We start from the raw sequence: 19,028 nt of genomic DNA, 5'->3' as shown, positions 1-19,028 counted from the left end.
TTAACTGGTGGACATTTGAATTGTTTCCAGTTTTTATTGTTATGAATTATTTTTGTAGAAATGTTTGTATGGATATATGTTTCTATTTCTTTTGGGTAAATATCTAGAAATGGGATAGCTGAAGTGTATGGTAACTGTATGTTTAGCTTTATAAAATACTGCCATACTGTTTTCCAAAGTGACTGTAACATTTTGATTTCACACCAGCAATATGAGTTCCAGTTCCTCCACATCCTTTCTAACACTTGATATTGTCAATTGTTTCTAGTTTAGGCATTATAGAGAATATTGTGGCTTTCATTTCTATTTTCTAGCCTGTTAGTGATGACCATCTTTTCATTTGCTTACTTCCAAACTGTATATCTTCTTTGGTGAAGTATCTGTCTAAATCTTTTGTCCATTTTTAATTGGATTGTCTTATTTTGATCCAGTATCAAAGAACTGGATACAAGTTCTTTGTCAAGTATATGTTATATGAAATTTTCTCCTAGTCTGTGGCTGGCTTTTTTTTTTTTTTAATTCTGTCTTTAAAAGAACAAAATTTTTCATTAGGATGTTCCTTTTATCAGTTGATTTTCTCTGATATTTGTGTTTTTTGTGTCCGGTTCAGAAATCTTTACCCAGCGCTGTGTTACAGATATTTTCTTCTGTTAAAGTTTAATTTTAAATAACTTTAGCTCTTACATTTGGGCCTGTCATCTTTCTAGTTAATTTTGCATATGGCATGAGGTAAGGTGTTAATTTTCTTCCATACAGATGCATAGTTTTTCCAGAATTATTTGTTGAATATCTTTTCTCTCACTGAATTAACCTGGCACCGTGTCAAAAATCAAATCACTGTTTAGGAGGTCAAGTGCAGGTCAGTTTACACACTCTATTCTGTTCCATTGATCTATTTGTTTTGGCAATACCATACTGTCTTGATTATTATAGCTTTAGAGTAAGTCTTAAAATTAGATAGTGTAGGTCTTCTGACCCTTTTCCTATTTTTTAAGATTGCTTTAGCTTTTCTAGTTCCTTTGCATTTCTGTATAAATTTAAGAACCTGAAAAAAAAGCTTGCTGGAATTTCATTGATTTTTGACTTTGTATTGAAACTGTCAGTGGAGACTACCAATCCATGAAGGCAATTAAATTTTCAAATTTATTTAGGTCTCTTCTCAACAGTATTTTATAGGTTACAGAATACAAATCTTACACATATTTTGTTAATTTTATCCGTAGGTATTTAATATTTTGCTGCTATTATAAGTGATATTATAGGTTATTTTTAGAAGCCCTTAATCAGGTTGAAGTAGTTACTTGTTATTCCTAGTTTGCTGAGAGTTTTTATCCTGAATAGGTGTTGAATTTTGTCAAATGAATTTCTTTTATCTATTGGAATGATCTGGTTTTTCTTTTTTATTCTATTAATATGGTGAATTACATAGACTGATTTTTGATTGGTAAGCTTTTGTTATTCCCAAGATAAACTCACACTGTCATTATAAATAAACCTGTGTGCTTTTGAATTTGATTTGCTAAAAATGTTTTAAAGGATTTTTACATCTGTATTAATGAGGGATTATTGTTTGTGTGGTTTTCTTTTCTTGTAATTTTTGTCTGAATTTGATAGCAGGGTAATATGAACCTTGTAAAATCACTTGTAAAGTATTTTATCTTTGATTTCCTCGAAGAGTTTATGGAGGATTCATGTTATTTCTCCCCTAAGTGCTTGATAAAATTTACCAGTAAAGCCATCTAGGCGTGGAGTTTGTGTGTGTGTGTGTGTGTGTGTGTGTGAAGGTTTTTATTTCAGATTAAATTTCTTGAACTGATGTAGGACTATTCATGTTTTCTATTTCTTCTTAGTTCAGTTTTGGTAATTTTTGTCTTTCTAGCATTTTGATTACTTCATTTAAGCTGTCAAATTTATTGGGCATAAAGTTATTAATATTCTCATATGTTTAATGACTTAGGACCTATAATGTCTTCTCTTTCCTTTATGATGTTAGAATGAAGTGTAATTTTTGTCTTTCTTTTTGATTAGTCTATCTAGAGGCTTATCAATTTTATTGAGCTTTTTAAAGGACTATGGGTTTCACTGATTTTTTTTTTCTTTGTTCATTTCCTATTTCACCAGTTTGTTCTCATATCTTTTATTATTTCCTTCTTTCTACCTATTTGGGTATTTTCAAATTATTTAAGACCTTTTTTAACAGGTGCTTGCAGTTTTTTGACTTATAAAAAAAATCAAGTTGTAAACTTTTATCACAGATTTAAAATGAAGTTCTTAAAAATCTTAACTTGAACAAATATAAAACAATTTTAAAAACTTTCTTTAAAGTCAGATTGAGAAAAAAAGGCTTAAAAATATGTTTGTTATTAACAGAAAGAAACATATTTAGGTAAAAGTAATAAAAACCTCACGCTGTATAGGTAATGAAAATAGTTCTAGTTATCTGACCATTCGACGAAAAGCAAGTACTTAAGGTCTTCAGCTCCAATATTTTGTTCATTTCTTATTGCTGGAATTTTATAATCATTTCTTCTTGTTAGATGACTAAACAGGATGATGGTAGAGAGTCTTGAGAGCCTTATCTGCTGGTGGATCTGATGTTTTTCGCCACTTTGCTGTCTTGTGGTTTAGAGTTGTGTTAGTCCATTTTTGCATTGCTATAAACACCTGAAGCTGGGTAATTTATAAACAAAATAAGTTTATTTTGGCTCATGGTTCTGCAGGTTGTACAGGAAGCATGCCACCAGCATCTGCTTCTGGTGAGGCCTCGGGAGCTTAGAGTCATGACAGAAGGCAAAGGGGGAGGCGGCATATCACATGGCTAGAGGGGGAACAAGTGAGATGGAGCTAGAGAGAGTGCCACTCTCTTTTAAACAACCAGATCACACTGAACTCAGAGCAAGAACTCCTTATGGTGAGGACAACACCAAGTCTTTCATGAGGGATCTGCCACCATGACCCAAGCATGTCCCACCAGACTCCACCTCCAACACTGGGGATTACATTTCAACATGAGATTTGGAGGAGACAAAACAGGCAAACCATATCGAGTTTTCAGGTGTCTGCACTGATACTTGAAGTTGTAGTGGCACTGTTGCTGAGATGGCTGCTGACCTTGGATATCATCTCCTTGATTTTTCCTTATCCTCTTCATTTCTGTCCTCTCTAGACTACCTTTGGCAGAGGGTCCCTGCAGAATCATGGTCTGTATCCCCGATACCTACTCCACCCCACTGGTCTGCCTTGTTCCCTTGCCCACTGGTTGTGGGTACCCTCCAGCACTTCTCCCCGCATATAGGGTCTCCGCATGTAGGAAGGTGGGAACTTTTCCTTGTCAGGAGGTAGGAAGGTGGGAACTTTTCCTTGCCCGCATATAGGAAGGTGGGAACTTTTCCTTCCGTAGGCCCTGCGTGTTGGGCCTGGCCTTCGGGAGCACTCTTTTCCCTGGTTCTTTTCGCCACTCTCACTATTACGGTAATTCTGCTGGCAGTTGCCTGGAGGACCCCTAGGAGGTAGATAGGGGCTTATAAAGGTACAGTTGGCTGCATATTTGCTGCCTTGAACTGGAACTCCACCACGGCCTGCAGTACTGGCTGCCTCCGCATTCTTTTCTCCTTCAACATCAAACGCCACATCTCTCCAGCTCCTCCACTGCCAAGGTACTTCTTGGGGTTATTCTTTATGGCAGTCTGGTGTACAAATACATCTCACTTGGTGTCATTCCTGTTGATGAATCCATATCCTTTTCTTACATTGAACCGTTTTACTGTTCCCAAAACTTTCATAGTGATGACCTTCTTGTCCCTGCTGGTCTATGTTGTCCCAGCTGGAGACCGCCTGGGCCCCGCTCCCTGTGCCGCTGCCCGTGGTGCTGGGCTGGCTGTTGGCAGCGCTGAGGGCGGGGGCGCGGCGGCTGCTGGGTCTCCCCAGTGGTTGCGGAGGTGGTGAGTGGGCCTGCTGCACCAGCTGCGGCTCCTCCCGTGTGAGGCCCCGAAGGCAGTAGTGGTTGGGGGCTGCTCAGGGCTCTCTGGAGTCCACTCTCCTCTCCTGCTGCCCATCAAACGCCTGTTTGGTTTTAATTTACTTTTTCTTTCTCTAATTTCTTAGGGTGAGAACTCAGATTATTAATTTTGGAGGTTGTTTTCTAATATGATTATTTAAAGTTACAAACTTCTCTCTAAGCACTGCTTTAGCTGCATCCCACATACGTTGATAGGTTATATTTTTATTATCCCTTAATTTAAAATATTTCCTTATTTCTCTTGTGACTTCTTTGATCTGTTGATTCTTAAAACGTTTGTGTATTTCCAAGTATTTGGAGCTTTTCTAGCATCCTTACTGTTATTGATTTCTAATTTAATTTTTTTAATAGGTAGGGATCGTCCTCTGTGTGATTTCAGTCCTTTTAAATTTGAAACTTGTTTTTTGGCTATGCGTAGTCTGGGCCAAATGAACTACATGCTCTTGAAAAGAATACGTTTTGTTATTATTGAATGTAATGTTCTATAAATATTTCGTTCAAGATGATTAATAGCATTGTTCATATCTTCTGCATTTTTACTGATTTTTTTGTCTAGTTCCATTAATTTAGTTAAGAGAAGGGTGTTAAGGTCTCCAGTTCTGATTGTAGAATTGTTCATTTCATCTTTACTTCTGTTGATTTTGGCTCCCTGTAATTTGAAGCTGTTATTAGGCACATACACATTATGTGTATATTATGCCTTATGTGAATATTATGCCTTTTGGATGAATTTACTTTTTTCTCATTTAAAAATATGCAGTACTTTTTATTTTGAAATCAATTTAATCTGATATTAATACAGCTACTATAGCCGTCTTATACTTACTGTTTTCCATCCATTTACTTTCAACCTATCCGTGTTTGTTTGTTTGCTTGGAGACAGAGTCTTGTGCTGTTACACAGGCTAGGGTGCAGTGCCACAATCACAGTTCACTGCAGCCTCAAACTTCTGGGCTCAGGCAATCCTCCCACTTCAGCCTCTTGAGTAAGTAGGACTACAGGCTCATGTCACCATGCCTGGCTAATTTTTTAGTTTTAAGTTTTTGTAGAAATGGGATCTTGCTATGTTGCCTCGGCTGATCTTGAACTCCTGGCCTCAAGCAATCCTTCTGTCTCAGCCTCCCAAAAGTGTTGGGATTACTAGTGTGAGCCACTGGGCTTGCCATGTCTTTATATTAAAATGTATCTCTTATACAGAACATATGATTGTGTTCTATTTTATTATCAATTCTGATAGTCAACACCTTTTAAAGTGCTTATTTCATTGTCTAATGGACTTGATAGGTTTGGATTTGTATCTTTTTATTTGTGTTGTATTTGTTGCTTCTGTGGTTTGTTCCTCTGTCTCTCTACATTTTTTTGATTATTTGAATATCTGTTAGGATTTTATTTTAATATTCGTCTTGGATTCCAACTAGATTTCACTTTTTTTAAGTGATTTCTCTAGTGATTACAATATACCTCCTTAACTTTTCAGTTTGTTTACAGGTGCCCTTTATTTTTATTTTGTTGTTGTTGTTGTTTTTGTATTTTTTTTCTTTCTTTTTGAGACGGAGTCTCGCTCTGTAGCCCAGGCTGGAGTGCAGTGGCGCGATCTCGGCTCACTGCAAGTTCCGCCTCCTGGGTTCACGCCATCCTCCTGCCTCAGCCTCTGGAGTAGCTGGGACTACAGGCGCCCGCCACCACGCCCGGCTAATTTTATGTATTTTTAGTAGTGACGGGGTTTCACTGTGTTAGTTTACAGTTTATATTGTATCACTTCATGTAAAATATAGAAAACTTGAAAGTATATAATCCCATATTCCCTCCCTGTCTTTTATGCCATAGTTGTATGTAATACTCTACACATTTTGTAAATCCCACAATTTAAAAAATTGAGTTAAAATTTACATTACCTAAAATTAACCATTTAAAAATGTACATTTCAGTGACATTTAGTACATCATAAATGACTTTTGTTTAAACATATATTTGTATTATGAGGAAACATGAAAAAAAAAACAAAAAGCCTTTTGCCCTTACTAAGATATCTGCCATTTTTGATGCTTTTCTTTTCTTTCTGAGAATCTGAGGTTCTACTTATCATTTCTTTTAACTTTGAAGACCGTTCTATAGCATTAATTATAGCACAGGGCCGTTGGCAATAAATTCTCTTAGTTTTCTTTCATCTGAAAATGTTTTTATTACAAGATTCATTCTTTAAGAATATTTTTGCTGGGTATAAAATTCTTGGTTGACAGGTCTGTTTAATTTTTTTTCTGCACTTTAAAAATATTGTTGCACTCTCTTCTGTCCTTAATTTCTAATGAAAAAATCAATGATTAATTGAAACTTTTTTGCTTCTTTCAAGAATTGCTCTTTACCTTCGACATTTGTGTCATACCTCTGCTATTGTATGTCTTAGCATTGCACTTCAATTTGTAAATTGCTTTCAATAAATTGTGTAAATTTTTATTCATTAATGCTTCAAGTTTTTTTTTCTCCCCATCTCTTTCCCCTCTCCTTTTAGGACTTTAATTATATACATGTTGGGGCTGGGTGCAGTGGCTCATGCCTGCAATCCCAGCACTTTGGGAGGCCAACGCAGGCAGATCATGAGGTCAGGAGTTCGAGACCAGCCTGGCCAACATGACGAAACCCCATCTCTACTAAAGATACAAAAAATTAGCTGGGCGTGGTGGTGCGTGCCTGTAATCCCAGCTACTTGGGAGAATCGCTTGAACCTGGGAGGCTGAGGTTGCAGTGAGCTGAGATTGCGCCATTGCACTCCAGCCTGGGCAACAGGGCGAGACTCTGTCTCAAAAAAAAAGAAAAATTATATGCATGTTGAACCATTTTATATTATCTAGTAGGTCCCTGAGGCTCTGTTCGTTTTTATTCTGTCTTCTGTGTGTTCAGATTAGTTTCTGTTGATTTATCTTTGACATATTCTTTTCCTCAGTCATCTTAATTTGGCTGTTATGTCCATATATCTAGATAGATAGATAGATAGATAGATAGATAGATAGATAGATAGATAGACACATAGATATACATATTGTATTTATCTGTTCTAAATTTGCCTCCCTTCCTCCCTGCCCTCCTTTCTTCTTCTCTTCTTCCTTCTCTCCCACCATTTCTATTTCTCTGCTGGGAGTGCCTATCTCCCAGTTCATTGTGTGCATAATTTACTTTTATTTATGGAAGGTAGTTTTAATAGACACTTAAAATTTTTTTCAGCTACTTTCAGCATCTGGATAATCTCAAATTCAATCTCACTTGTTTTCTGATAGCATTATGCTTGATTTTTTTAGGTAATTTTAGATTGTATCCTTGACATTATGAATGTTACATTATGGTGATTCTAGGTTCCAGTTTTTCTCTCATATGTGTAGCGGGTTTGTTTTGTTTTTTTTTTTTTGGTTTTGTATTAGTAGACAGTTGGACTTGAACTGCAACCTCAATTTCTTAGATGGCAGCTCCAGTCTCACTTCAGTTTGTCATTAGCTGGTCTGCTTTGAGTCTCCCCTCCCTATGCATGGTTCTGGTATAAATCAAAGAGGTGGGGATTTCTTCTATTTTTCCTGTCTCTTTCTCTTCCCTTTGTGTTCTTCCTTCGCTACAGTTTCCCTAGCTTTGGTTTTCTGCTTCTCTAGGACAGAAAGACCATGATTTATCTGTAGCTTGCCCTGTGTTGGCAACACTTGGTTGCGAGCTAAAAGCTTTGAAAAGATGAATTTCCTTCATATAATTCCCCTTCTTTGAGCATGTACTCCTAAGCAGTCTTTCTGATTTCCTTTGCTCTCCAGTGCCTTTAGGTAGCTGCTTTTTGTATCTTGTCTGTGTTTTATAGTGTTTTTCCCCACCAGGGTGGTCAGTGGTAGTTTTCCAGTGAGATCTTACTATGCCATTATTGAAAATGAAAGCCCTTGGTTGGAATTTTAGGCTACGTAATAAGTCAGTAGTACTTCTTATCAGTTTTATGTACCGGTACTTTACTTCCTATAGTGATAGCATGCATACTAAGACAGTGGGTTTTGAACCTTAAGGAAAAAATATTTGTGATTTATAGTTAATTTTAACTTACTACCAAGTATAATCATATTCTTATATTGATTATTACATACTATTTAATCTTTAGTATTAATTTATTACCATCATACCTTAATTACTATGTAATACATTTTATCAAGTGAATAACTGATAATTATAAGGATTATATATGTATATTTTGGATGAAGTTTTGCTCTTGTTGCCCAGGCTGGAGTGCAATGGTGTAATTTCTGCTCACTGCAACCTCCGCCTCACAGGTTCAAGCGATTCTGCTTCCTCAGCCTCCCAAGTAGCTGGGATTACAGGCATGCACCACCATGCCCAGCTAATTTTTGCATTTTTAGTAGAGACAGGGTTTCACCATGTTGGTCAGCCTGGTCTTGAACTCCTGACCTCAAGTGATCCACCCACCTTGGCCTCCCAAAGTGTTGGGATTACAGGCGTGAGCCACTGCGCCTGGGCTAAGGATTGTATTTCTATAAATTCTGAATTTACTTGTGCCAGAGTCCTATCTCTCATGTAGCCTTTGAGGATGAATTGAAGAAGATGTAAAAGATTCAGTCCAGTATGATAGTGACTAAATTGTAACTAGTTTATATTTACTGATGTCTAATGGGGCACTTTTTTTTTTTTTGCTGGGGGTAGGCTAAATGTTGTGTTGACTTGTGGGTTCTTTCCCTCTCTTCTTTTTCAGTTTACTCAAAATTTCTTTAAGACATAATTGTTGACTCCTTTTAATGTTAGTTAATCTTTATCTTGCATAACAATTATTATGACACTATTACAAAAGAAGATATTAAGTGAATTCTTAACTAAACGGGGGTTATAGGAGAAAGAAGGGGAACTTAAAAATACTTTTCCCATAAAGAAGGCCCCTTATTAAATTACCCTAAAGAAGTTAATACAATCTTTTAGCAGGGTAATTTGGAGCCATAAGGTGGAGTAGTAGTTGGGTAAATCAACAGTACAAGAAATACAATCTGCTGCATTTTTGTGCCCCCATACTTTGAAGATAATAGTTATGATTTTCACTTAGATAAATTTTGTAGACATCTGTGTTATTACAGAACAGAATTTTGTAGATATTTAAAATCATATAAATGGCAATACTTAGCAAAATGACAAAAAGAAGCACTATTGCACGGTGCTATAGTAGTAATAGAAATGACTTTCTTCTAGGAAATCAGAGACCCATTCAAGTAAACATTTACCTAGATCTGTGATACACAGAAGGAATTTGAATTGGCTGCCAATCTTTGTTGTTATTGCTGTTGAGAGTTCATGTTCAGATCATGTTTCCCAAGTATGTGAACCAGTACTGCGACTCCCACAGTTGGGTTTCTAAGGAGAGCTTCCTTGTCTCCTTGTATCTGCTTGCTCAAATCTGGTATCTGTTCTGTCTAAGAAACTCAATCTGTCTAAGAAACTGCTTCTCAGAGGCTCTGTCATATTTTCTTCCTCTGCAGGTGGTAAATTTTGGTCCCACTTGTAAATAATTTGGCTTATTTTTAGTATGTGAATTGAAATGTTCTGAATTAGGTCAAAAATTAAATGTTCATCAATTAGTTACAAATTTATCAGATACTATCTTCTAATAAGTAATAGGAGGTGACATTTGAGGTTTTTTTTTTTTTTTTAATGGAGTCTTACTCTGTTGCCCAGGCTGGAGTGCAGTGGCACGATCTCTGCTCACGTGACCTCTGCCTCCCGGGTTCAAGCGATTCTCCTGCCTCAGCCTCCCAAGTAGCTGGGGACTACAGGCACATGCCACCATGCCCGGCTACTTTTTTTGTATTTTTTGGTGGAGATGGGGTTTCACCATGTTGCCCAGACTGGTTTCAAACTCCTGACCTCAAGTGATCAGCCTGCCTCAGCCTCTCAGAGTGTTGGGATTACAGGCGTGAGCCACTGCGCCCAGCCTGACATTTGAGTTATGAATGGTAAATCATTTGCTAGACAATGAATAGAGGAACGGCATTCTCATTCTTATAAAGTGTGTTTCTTTTTGTCTCTGTTACTGAAATTATTTAATTTGATAAGCTAATCCGGTCCTTTGATAGGTGATACTCTTGCATATGATAAGCGCTTAAACATTATTTAAACAAATTATTTTACATTTAAGAAAGAAAACTTAAACTGGAAAGACTTTGGCTAGATGAAAGGGAACAAGAATTTCTTTGGCGTGGACTCTCCAGCAAAGGCAGGAATAGGATCAACATTCGTTCTATACCATCTTTGTGTCAGAAATTTCGCTTCACAGTTTTTTTCAGTACATATTATCAGTGTTTGGAAACGAAGAAACCTTTGAAAAAGATTGTTGTTAGCTATATGACCTTAGGCAAGTTAATGGCGGAACTCACAATTTCTGAAGACAGGACTGTTGTTGGCCTGAACATACCCTTTCTTTCACCTCTTATGTCAATTGGATGTATTTTCCTTAAACATATTTGTTTTCTGAATATACCTTATGCATTCCACCCTTATTTTTGCTGTATCCCATTTTAAATATGGGACAGTAGATACTCATTATTACAATGTTTTATTTAGGTAGGAAGCGTAATATATGAGTTGTAATACTTTCAGTTACAGTAGAATTCCAGTTCAAAATGGCTTAGAAAATAAAGATAGTCTATATATTGGCTTGCAGTTACTGAGAAGATAAGATACATGGTTTCATGCAATACATGATCAGTGCACTGACTCAGAACTTTCCCTAAGGTCTTAATTTCTTTCTGTCTCTACTCTACCTTTTGGCCAGCTTTACTCATCTTTTGGCTGATTCCTCTCATGGTTGTAACATGGCTTCCTGCATTTCACTGGCCATGTGGTTTTTAGTTCACATCTGTCAGAGGAAAAAGACTGACTTTGTTCAAGTCTTGCAATAAATTTTGAAATTTCCTCCATTGGGCCAGCTTAAGTCAAATGCCCAATCAATTCTTCAGTAGTCACTGTGAGCAGATAAAATAATCTTACCTGAAGTTACATAAATTCCTAAGCAGCAGTTGGGGAGCTAGAAGAGAGTATAGATAAATGCCTGAACAACAAATCTCTACCTATCAGTGATAAATTTGAAATTGTTATTGATAATTCTGTGAATTTGGAGAGGGGAGAAAATACCTGTGAAATTTTACACTTAAAAAATTTTAAGAACCTATTTACTTTGATTCTTGACTGGAAAATACATTTATCTCATCTTGGTAATACCTCATAATACTGGTTTAAAGCATCACACTATTATGAGAGTTAGAGCAGTATAATTCTGATGAAATTTCATTACCAGAATTGTAATAAAAATGTTTCCTCTTCATTAAATATGTGGTGAAGCTTATTGTTTGTGAAAATTAAACCGATATATTACTTCGTGGGATCACCAAACGTAAAACAGAATGGTATCCATTCTGCACTATGCAGAATGGTATTGCGTAGTGCCAACTCTAACCTTCTAACCTTGTCCATATGGGAGAAAGTCAGAGCATAGGATAAATTGAAACTTTATTAAATGCTGTGTGTATTAGTCTATTCTCATGCTGCTATGAAGAAAATACCCAAGACTGGGTAATTTATAAAGAAAAGAGGTTTAATTGACTTACAGTTCTGCATGAGGCTGAGGAGGCCTCAGGAGACTTACAAGCATGGTGGAAGGCACCTCTTCACAGGGCAGCAGGAGACAGAATGAGTAAAGGGAAAAGCCCCTTATAAAACCATCACATCTTGTGTGAACTCACTATCACAAGAACAGAATGGGGGTAACCACTCCCATGATTCAATTACCTCCCACCAGGTCCCTCCCACCACACATGAGGATTGTGGGTACTACAATTCAAGATGAGATTTGGTTGGGGACACAGCCAAATTGTACCACCACGTTTTAAAAGTTTCATTTCTGTTTCTTTTTAAACAGTCTGTTTATTTGGTTAAATAAAGTAGTTTTGTACTCTAAATGAAAAAACTTTTTTTTTGGATCAGCTTTCTAAGCAGGCACCCAAACATTTATATATATATATATATATATATATTTTATTTTTGAGACAAGGTCTCGTTCTTCTCCCTCAGGCTGGAGTGCAATGGCATGATCTCAGCTCACTGCAACCTCTGCCTCCCGGGTTCAAGCAATTCTCCTGCCCTCAGCCTCCCGAGTAGCTGGGATTTCTAGGCGCCTGCCACCATGCCCGGCTAATTTTCATAGTTTTAGTAGAGACGGGGGTTTCACCATGTTGGCCAGGCTGGTCTCGAACTCCTGACCTCAGGTGATCCACCTGCCTTGGCCTCCCAAAGTTCTGGGATTACAGGCGTAAGCCACCACACCCGGCCTATTTATTTTTAATTAATAAAATTGATTTGCCTTATATTATTGCTATTATCTGTCATCAAGTTCTATCAGTCTTTTCTGGAAGTACTTCTCTTCTTTTTTTTCCTTATTCTATTTTCACTACCACTTAACTGCCGTTACTAATAAATTGTTGCTGGGGCTCTCTTTTTCTGATCAGTGTGACCCTGTAATCACTTGTCTCAGACGTATGTTTGCTTTAAAATGCAGAATCTCAGACTTCTCCCTAGTAATCCAGAATCAAGGAGAGGGCTGGGAATCATCTGCACACTAGAAGATTTTTGAGAATAACTGTTACAGTCTTCTTCTTCCAGTTTCTTCCTTTAAGAGCAGTGGTTCTTTTCTTTGTTTGAGACAGTCTCACTCTGTTGCCCAGGCTGGAGTGCAGTGGCACTATCAAGGCTCACTGGACCCTCCACCTCTCGGGCTCAATCGATTCTCCACCTCAGCCTCCTGAGTAGCTGGGACTACAGACACGCTCCACCACACCCAGTTAATTTTTGTATTTTTTGTAGAGACAGGAGTTTCGCCACATTGCCCAGGCTGGTCTCAAACTCCTGTACTCAAGCAATCCGCCCGCCTCGGCCTCCCAAAGGGCTGGGATTATAGGAGCAGTGATTCTTAACCACAATTATGTCACTTAGTGATCTGCCCCAGTACCTGGTTTCCTATACCATAGAGGGGTTAAAAGTCTGTTTTTCACAAAACAGAAAATAATTATGTGTATTTTGTTAAATTTCTAACTTAAGTTTTATCAGCATCATAGTATTATTTAGACGTATATATTATTGCCATGGTTTGAAAATACACACAAATAAAAATCTACCAGTAGCTGAACATTGCAGTGAATATTCAATTTTGTACTATACTAACTATAAAACAAAAAGATAACACATAAGCATACAGTTATTAAATAGGAAGCAGAAATACCTTCGTAGCCTGGTATGGGACAAGGACTTAAGGTCCACGAGTATTGCTGTTATTCCATAGGACCACATATTTGGCATATCACCTTTAGTTGTGATATGGCCTTTGAGAAATTAGATGTATCACTGCTTGAGGGTCATTGCATTTGATTATGTTACTGCCTCTTGTAAAACATTCGTGCCTTCCTGGGAATTCCATTTTCTGCCTGGTACTCAATACTCTTCATTGTTAAACATTAGTATGTTTTCCAGTGCTTTCTTTTCTGTTCTAAATTTTCCTCAGACATATTTACTCTGTGTCCTGAATGTACCTTATGTATTCTACCCTTGCCTTTGCTGTACCTCTAGCTAGGTTTTGTCCTTTAAGGTCCATATCCTCTGTGAACTTCGTCTGTCCCCCTTTTGCTCACTTTTCCTGCCTTTGAGATTAGGAGCCTTCTACATGTAGGATCATTTTTTGATGCCATGGTTTAGTTACATATTCTTGTCTTATTTCTCCTACTAGACTGTAAACTCCTTGACAGTATGGGCCATGTCATTTAATTTCATCTCTCCCTAGATACCTAAAATATGCTTTTTACATAGCAGTCAATAAAAGAAGGAAGGATATCAGTTTCATTGCTAGAAATTTTTTCTTACTTCAGTGTAAGCTTATCTAGATGTGGTGTAGTACATTTTTTTGACTACTTTGGTTACCTAAGAGAATATGCAGGGTGCAAATGTATGTATGTGTGTCTATCTGTGTGTGTGTGTGTGTGTGTGTGTGTGTGTGTGTGTGTGTATTTTTTTTTTTTTTAAAGAGACAAAGTCTTAGTCTGTCACCCAGGCTGGAGTGCAGTGGTGCCATCATAGCTCACTGCAGCCTCGAACACTTGGGCTAAAGCAGTCCTCCCATCTCAGTTTCCCAAGTAGCCAGGACCACAGGTGTGTGCTGCCATACCTGGCTAATTATAGGTGTGAACCACTGCTCCTGGTCAATATATGTTTTTATTGTCTTTATCCAAATCTGTTAGTCAAGCAATAAGATTTTAGATAAATGAAAATAAAGTTCTTATATTTTACTGTTTTACATTTATTTCTAGGCCACTGTGTATTTTTCTTTATGCTAGTCACATGCATATTTATATACAGCATGTGTATAAGTAGGCCTATATAAGTTATAGGCATATAATACATTTATGTTTACATTGTTAGTTTGCTTTTGTTACTATAACTTATGTTGTCTCATATTATACTTTTATTCAGGATTAAAACTTAGCTAGCAAAATATTATATGGCATTGTATTAACTATGTATGTGATATAGTTGGATGCATTCTTATAGGTAAAAATTTATATGAAGAAATGGAAATCTTATTTAAAAAATGAACTGCACTATTTAAAATAGAAACTCATGATCTTTTTAACGTTGCAGCTGAGTTAAACAAATAATCTTTCCACCATTACCAAGAGGTGCTGTAGTTAAAAATACATTTATACATATTATTTTTAAAAACCTAGTTAACTTTAAAATATGTAAGTTTTCTTGTCGTTTAGGGTTCTGTGAAGCTGATCATCAAGAGGGTTGCAAATCATTGGTGGTTTCTATTTTCAGATTTCCACATCCCGGAGTAATTTGCTTTAATTTCACCCAATTTAACCTATACTTCACACCATCACCATTCAGCTTTAATAGCTATGTTCTATGCATAAGAAAAGCAGATAAATGTCCACAATTAGGCTGCAAATGATTACAACTAGTTAGGGCTTTATGAAGACAAAACTTAAAGGACCATGGCGCCAAACAAAGCCACAAAGACGGCTTGAAAATGCTGTCTCGAGAAGTCAAGTCTACCATGGCATTTGATTTATTACTTTTGTAGTTGATTTTACTTATTTTTAATATATTGGCAGGTGTGCCTACTCTGGGAAGTATTCATCTTTAAAGAATATTAGTTCTCTGTTCATTTATTTTGGCTTTTAATTTATTTGCTTTTTTGAATCTCAGCATAACCAGGTTGAATCTTTTTTCAAAAATATTATTAAAAGGTAGCAATTTTTAAAAAATTGAGAATAATTTGTTTGAAATGTACTGGCATTTATATGCCTTGTTAATGCATTTCTGAAATCAAGACTTTTCTGAAAAGTTTATAAGTTGAATAACCCTATTAGACATTTAGTGGAAGTATAGTTTTACAATTTTGTATAGAATTTCATTTCCAGATAGGTTTTAGTATGCAAAATATAAGCCTATGGAGGATTACTTCTATGAAATGTTACCTCTATGTGCATATGTATAAAAAATTCAGAAATTGTTTTAATCCTATATGTATGTTGTATTTTCTAAGATGTATGTTCTTGTTGATGATTAATGTATATTGTTATTTCAAGGTACAAAGAATTTATTTATGGTTTAAGGTTTTAAAAAGTTAAATTATTTTAATATAATAGCATTTTATAAATTTATTTTCTCCTATGAAGTAAAACTTGTTAGTTTGGTTAATACATCGCTGTATTTAATGAAGTAAATAAATCTCAGTCTCAAGACTGGATCTCATCTCTTTTCAAAATTTTCTGAAGATTTTAATCAAGGTGTGACATATAAAAACATTTTCTTTAAATACTTTGTAATAAATATATACATAACATAAATATAAAATAAATATAACTCAAGGCTTTAGTCTGGTGTTCCAACATTAGTCATTTTGTTGGATGTTCTCTCAGACATTCTATATAGATAGGAATAGCAATACTGATGGATAATAACTTTATAGTTTATGGCACCCAGAATTATTCTTATAATTGTAATACACCCCATTTTAGAAGTAATGTTAATCATTTTATTTATTATATAAGCGGTAACATGTATTTATTTTAAACATTTAGATAAGTCTTATTTTCTTAAATAATAATTCTGTCCTTAGTTTATTATTGCTTAAAATCCAAAATAAATGTAGGTGAAAAACCAAAGCAGTTGTGGGTTTTTTTGTACACATGTAACACACATGTGTATGGTGTTGCATGCAGGTGCTAACTTTAAAAACAATACTGGGGAATGAATAGCTGTGTACCTTTGTTCATAAAATCAGTGTATGTGGGAAAGTACACTAAAACTTATTATTTTAAAATATCCTTATTTTAAAGAAAGTAGTCACTTATTTATCCTACAAAGTAGACCAATATAGCCGTGGCAAGACAATACAGCTACACAGCTTCACAGTTGTATTAAACTAGTTTCATATGCTATATCATAAAACTTTCAGTCCAATCAGCAACTAAATTTAAATACTGCAAATTGTAGCAGCAAAACAATAATTCTGCTGATTAGCCCCTTTCCATTTCTTGTAAGTGAACTGTTTATGCTGTTGAGTACCTTTTGAAAAAAGAAAAAGCCAAAACAGCCTTGATTAGTCAAGGAGTAATTGGATGACTTGATTTTAGCAAGAGAATGAATTGGTTGATGATAGCCTGTAACTAAGTGTAGTGGTTCTGTTCAGATGAATACATAACATACAGTCATCAGATCTTGACAGGTATAACATATTAGCAGTGCTAAAATCCCATGGTGGGGGGATTCGATGGAAATGGAGGGGAATAAGTTTGCCATGAAGTCTTTTACTGTAAAATTTGAGGTGATTCTTAGAGGACTTTAGATAAATATTCATAGTTTTTTCGTTCTGATTTTATATTGGAGGGGTAAATAGGTGGAGAGATTTCTCTATTACAATAGTCCCCCTGTTTTTTGCTCTAAAGACAAAATAGTTCTGTAGACAAAAGAGCTAATGGGATCACTGAACTTTTTGCAGGAGGATCGTTGATAATATCCTTTCACTTTTGTGGAAAATCATGGCGTAAAGATCATGGCTCCTTAGTAAGAGCCTTGATGCATTAAATGTATTCATATTTAACTAAAGTCTTGATGATGTCAGAACTTTTTGTACACTGCATTCTTATTTATGATTTTCTGATTACTTTCAAGACTGTATCTGAGTTTATATTAATGAAATATGGCATAAAGCAGGAAAGAAATTTTTTTAATGTATTCATTTGTAACTAGTCTTAAAACAGCCCGGTTGTACTGCCTGTCGCCCACCAAGAATATAATACAATAACCACCCCTTCTGTACCATAACGTGCTGTGTGGGTCCAAAAGTTTCATTTGCATAAAATATGCGATCACTGTATTTCTAGGTGAATGAAATGACAGGATGAACCTGCACAGCTGACCACAGGGGAATAAGGGGTGTCACAAGGTCCTGGCCCATCCAAATCCATTCTGATACTGGCTTTGATTTGGCACCACCTGGTGGTGATAGCTCTAGCTTAACTGTTGAGGACTAGATCTTGTAGACTGACTAGGACGTTATAAGATTGCAGTAGAAATTCTAGAAAGATCTCAGGGAGATCATACCCATTTTGTTGGGCCAGTTGAGGTGGGTTACATCAGAAAAGTATTGAGGATGCAGTGGCCTCCCTTACACAGTCTGCTCCCAAAGGATGTGGTTGCTTGCTTGTCCTTCATCTCCCTAGGTCTTATCCTTTCTTACATGTTTCTACTCTCATTTTAGAACTGTGTGTTAATGCATTTAATGGTGTATTTTGTGAGGTATATTATCTGGTTTCAGGGCATCTACCATCACAGTACTTTTCATTTGGACCCAAGAATGTGATCTCTATTGTGTAATGTGGATTTAGTCAAACCATCATCTTCCTATTATAACACTAGGTGTTCTTGGTGAGTCATCCCTCTTACATTTCTGTATTTCCCCTTCTATATCTTAGAAAAATTAGATAGAAGTCAAAATCCATTGACATTATGAATAAAGGTTATAAAATAGTTTTTTTAAACAGCCAGGCATTTACTTGACTGATTAATACCTGTCCCATGTTTACATTTTCCAAGCATTTAAACACTAGTTTCAAATTCCAGCAGAGACAGTATTTTCTCTCTTCTCACAGCATCAAAATACACTTAAATATGGGATTAAAAAATAGTTTATACTTTCATCAAAACCTGTACATGACTCTTAGTATAACTTTTAAATGGCATCTACATAACACCAGTGCTCCAATTTGAAACCTTGAAGGCTGTCTTTTTCCATCAACTTGTGTGAATACTGACTCCTTCCCTGTTCCCCTCCATCTTGGGTTTACTTTCTTATTTTTATTATATGCTGATCTGTCTCCCCTGTTAGGCTGTAATCACTTTTGAAAGCAGAAACTAGTTGTGTTCCGCTTTTTCTTATCTCAGAAATTTGCCTTCCAGCTCCTGGCACCATTCTCTTTGTGATTAACATCCAGTAAACATTTGTTAAATATGTCTCTTAAAATGTGTATCTTTTTAACTATTTATACACCTCCAAGTGGATGACAGGCCACATTTTATTTCTTCTCGGTTTGTTATCATTCTTTTTGCCCACTAGACCAAAAAACTTTGTAAATTCTACTTTGTTTTCTTTCATTTTTTTTTTTTTAGATTTGACCATTTTGATGTCATTTCTGTTACTACTACCCAACAGTCAACTACTTTGTGACCATCAGTCTCTCTCCAAGCTATTAGATCTTGAACATAATTGACAGAATCATTTAAAGAGTGTGGTAGCAGGCTGGGCATGGTGGCTCATGCCTGTAATCCCAGCACTTTGGAGGGCTGAGGTGGGTGGATCATCTGACATTAGGAGTTCGACACCAGCCTGGCTAACATGGTGAAACCCTGTCTCTACTAAAAATACAAAAATCAGCTGGGT

General features: G+C 36.2%; 1 protein-coding gene and 1 pseudogene across 2 annotated transcripts in view; one reads left to right on the top strand and one right to left on the bottom strand.

Annotated features, from left to right (window-relative positions):
* Positions 1 to 19,028, top strand: part of OLA1 (Obg like ATPase 1) — a 173,521-nt gene that overhangs the window by 72,713 nt on the left and 81,780 nt on the right. The gene's annotated exons all lie outside the window — the stretch shown is intronic.
* Positions 3,168 to 6,390, bottom strand: LOC129531987 (Y-box-binding protein 1-like; annotated as a pseudogene).

The sequence above is a fragment of the Gorilla gorilla genome, chromosome 11, assembly GCF_029281585.2.
Source record: "Gorilla gorilla gorilla isolate KB3781 chromosome 11, NHGRI_mGorGor1-v2.1_pri, whole genome shotgun sequence".
In the NCBI taxonomy this organism is placed as follows: Eukaryota; Metazoa; Chordata; class Mammalia; order Primates; family Hominidae; genus Gorilla; species Gorilla gorilla.
The sequence above is the reverse complement of the archived record's forward strand: the minus strand, read 5'-3'. Positions and strand labels throughout refer to the sequence as shown.